The sequence below is a fragment of the Topomyia yanbarensis genome, chromosome 3 (genome assembly GCF_030247195.1).
Source record: "Topomyia yanbarensis strain Yona2022 chromosome 3, ASM3024719v1, whole genome shotgun sequence".
Lineage (NCBI taxonomy): Eukaryota > Metazoa > Arthropoda > Insecta > Diptera > Culicidae > Topomyia > Topomyia yanbarensis.
This window is the reverse complement of record NC_080672.1, coordinates 382356314-382360576: the sequence shown is the minus strand read 5'-3', so window position 1 is coordinate 382360576 and position 4263 is coordinate 382356314.

The window sequence follows — 4263 nt, the reverse complement described above, 5'->3', positions numbered from 1 at the left end:
AACAAAATTGCCTTGAGAATGGTGGAAATCTTCTGTTTGAGCGCAGCAAAATCTCTAATCGAGTACCCTAATTATCGCAATACCATTTGAGTCAATGCTTTGAGCAAAGATGGCAGACGCTGCTCTAATCAAAGGCTTCAGATGGGTAGGGTGATAATAGAAACAGGGCAAAAACAGGCTTATTACCCTGCATGCTCTTTTAAACACGTTTTCAAAAAGGAACCAAGTGTCCCCAAATTAGGGATCGAGTCTCCACTAATCTAAGAATTTTCAATTTTTTTCTTGTTTTCCAGAAATGCTCATAGCTCATGTCCAGTATAATATTTCATGTAATTTTTTATGATTATTAGTCATCCCTAGAAACAACATAAAACTACAAAAAATACATAGTTTTTTATCATTCCACGGAGTTGGACTGAAAAATAAAAAAGGGGATCAAGTCTCCTCAGTCTCCCCTACCAAATACAAATATTTGTATTTAGTATAATATTTAAACAGCGTATTTTTCAATTAAGTAATTAATGAAAAGTATTTAAAGCAGATATTTTGTGCACAATGAGACTGGTTGAATAAGAAAATATTGATGAACACGGTTTACTAGATTGCTTTCAACAAAACCGTATTATAACGAATACATCTCATAAGCCATTTGTATCCTGACCAGTAAAGATTCTCGGTATCAGTAGGAATGTTTGCACAATTGTTGCAATAGCTCTGTACACCAGGCAGGGGGCTAAAGCCCCTCCCGAAATGCTCAAAAATAAATTAAAGAAAAAAACATGTATTTCTGTGATCCTTAACAAATTTGCATCTTGTTTGGTTTGAGCAAATTAATGAGAGAATGAGGAAGAATGCTATTTTGAACCACCAAAGACACCGGTCACGATGCTGTATGCTGAGTGCGGTAAAAACAGTTTCTTTCATATTGTGTGATTCGTTAGAAAGACAAAAGAAACTGCTACTTTCATTCTTGATGTGGTGATCTATCGAGATGAGTGAGTCGGAGAAGCAAGAAGTGGTGTTCCAGCCAAATACGCAGGTTATTAACTTCCGACCTTTTTTATATGACGCATAAGGCATTCGTGATATGAAAAATTTGCTGAAGGTGAAAATGGAGGTTACGCTGACGGAAGTCGCGAGTTCTACCATGTCAGGCATTCAATGCTGATAACGTTCATCAAATTATCCCAGGAGAAACAAGTCATTTGCGTAATACCTTGTAGCACGTGGTTTCTGTGAGGCCGCTATAATAAAGATCCTCATATATATAGACGGCGAGAAAATCAATGCTCGGCTTCAAGAACTAATACCACTTACTTGTTCCGGGACTAATAAAAGATTCATATCACATTTGGAAGAAATGGAATTCATTATAAATCTAAGAAGTAATTCCCCGTATCTCAAATGGTGTTTTGTGGTGAGAATCTAGGTGGACCGACCCATTACCTTCTACCTGACCCTGCATGTACAAAACATAGTGCGATAGTATCACTACACACATTACATCTTTGCATACCCATTGTCTCCAACACCATTACCTGAACCACAAACAATTACCAAATTCGTGGCTGCTGTTCAGGTAATATTGACAGCAAAAGCTGCGTCAAGTATCTCAAAATTAACAGCCAGCACCATCATTGAGGAATGCCACACTTGTATCACGTCATGGTATGAAACAAGGATAAAATCAGATGTTCGCGAACATGAACGTAGCACCACGATGATGGCACGGAAGTGTACGAGATAGAAATAAGCGACCACCAAGACGCTGTTGGTTAGGAAAAATATTTCTCAGCCTAGTAAACAGGTTTCCACGCGCAATCGCTAGCCGCTCGCATGAGATCCATTGGACAACTATTAACAAGCATGGAAATATAAAAAAAAAAGATCCGCAGCTCCGTTTATCTATCGCATTGAACCAAATCGAATAAACGAGTTATATCATAAAATTTTTTGGAGGGAACTGAGCACAAAAACTCCTAAAAAAAATCAGCCCTTCATCGCTAGTGACTGCCACGTTTAACAAAATTCCGATGATAGATATTGGCCAGAATTAAGTTATTTAAACTGTAAGCAAATTGAATGCCTGTAAAAGGTTAGTGCACTGTACGCCTAATATAAACACCAGACATCTCAATCAAGCGTGCAAGGCAAAAACCATTGCAATTTGCTGATAACAATATAGCCAAGAAGCAAGATTTTGTTCGTGCCATTTTAAAATTGCAATAGTATTTCTAGTGATACTTAACTTCATATTTCTACAGGGAATGCGTTCAGCATTAAAACACTGTTAATCGGGAAAACCGTGATATTTTTAACAATCGAACAATAAGTAAGGAGATCATGTAAAATTGAACAAACCAAAAAGTGGTACAGTGGTATACCTAAGAATTATATACACTCGTATACTACTAACCTCGCTGGTGTGCAGAAACCTACATAGTAGGCGTAGAACTAACGGTCGTGATGTTATCTTTACTTTCCATCGGCTGTCGATTGATTCTAAACCAAATATTAGTCGATCAATCATAATTAACTTAATGCTACAACCAGCAGCAGCATTTTAGTCGCTTTCGATGGTATCCAATTAATGTCTATGTTAGTTTGAAAACGACGTGACGGTACGGTGAACAGACATCAGTGGGCTATCAGGCAGAGCGACTAAAATGTCGTAACTGGTTGAATCTATAAGTCATTAAGTTGGGTTTCGGTTTTATGTTTTCAGTATGTGACAGTCTTTTGTTTTATTATTGTTCGCTGTGTAATAAAATGAGAGAGATGATCAAAAATCACGAATAAAAGAGAGAAAAAAATCAATCAATTGAAATCGACTGAAGAGCACTTTTTCTATCTCTTCTATACCACCAAATCGCGTGCTTTTGGAATTGAGCTCTGATCCTTTCATTTGCGAAAGACTCTTCGTTATCCGCAGGACTTTGATGCGTTAGGCGCAACACCTTTAATTGAAACTGTTTCTCAAATTGTGGTAAAATGCACCTGAAATCAAACAGACACTAAAGCTTTGTTCTAGTAGTCGAACATCTTGCACTATTTGTGGTAATTGTGGAAAAAATAGAGCAAATTAGGGTCAATATATTTGTATAACGAAGTGACGAATTGAAGTGTAACCGAAATCGACATAGAGAGTTGGCCTTACACCTTACTTACTCTTCCGGAAAGGGGACGTAAGTGCGTTGCTAGTTATTTTCCTGGTGTTATCAGTGATATACAGTATGTAAAATAATTGAAGACACCCCTGCCTTTTTCTTTTTTAATTTGTTACCACTACTCGACTACCACTCTTTATTATCGCAACAAAATCCTTTAGTTTTTTTATGTATTGGTTTTGAAATGGTAAATAAAACCTTTAAAAATATCCCCATCATATAATACAGGAAATCTTTTCTTACAATAAAAATACCGGAACAATAAAGAAGGTGTCTTCAATTATTTTACATACTGCATACACAAATTTTTTCGTAAATTAGAAGATACTCGTAATCAGTGTTAAGTGATTTTCTTTCAATTAGTGGACAATTTTCTTTAATAGAATAAATTCTGGGCAGTTTCCTTTAGTTCATTATCTCATTGAAATATATTTCAATTCTATTGATCACCAAGAATCTTTCCTGGCCGGGGCTCTGATTTGCCGAGCCAGCTTTAAAAATTAAATAGAATATATTTAAATAGAATATATCGAAAAATTGTGATAGAACTGGTAATAGTGGCCAGACGTCAGATGAAGAAAATTTAAGTTAAATCGTTTCTACGCATCTACAAATCGCTTGCTAATTCAGAAGGTTTAGTGCAAATTTCGTCATTCTCTTTGTTCGAACATTCTAACAATATTTTTCTACTCATTTCGATTTAGCATCTTCTATACCTTGCATACGTGTAGTTTAGAATATCTTGCATTTTATAGCTCCGTTCAAGGATTTTCATATTTGGTTAGTATACTTTGAACTCTTAAATATCCATTGTTGTAACGATAGTAAATTGTTACTTGTAAATAAATAATAAAAATCAAATTCAACATCAATAATCCGTCGATGCATGCCTTTCTTCCGACAAAGAACATGTTTTTTTGGATTTTTAGTTTCTATTGTCTTTAAATTTGGAATTGTTTTCATAAGAAACTTCTCAAAATATTATCAGATTGGAATTAAAGATTTATAAAATAATTTTTAAGCTCTTCCCGAAAAAAAAATCCTGGCTGCGGGCCTACTGTACGAAATGAAGTCAGATTTTCTGCGATCTGGTCGC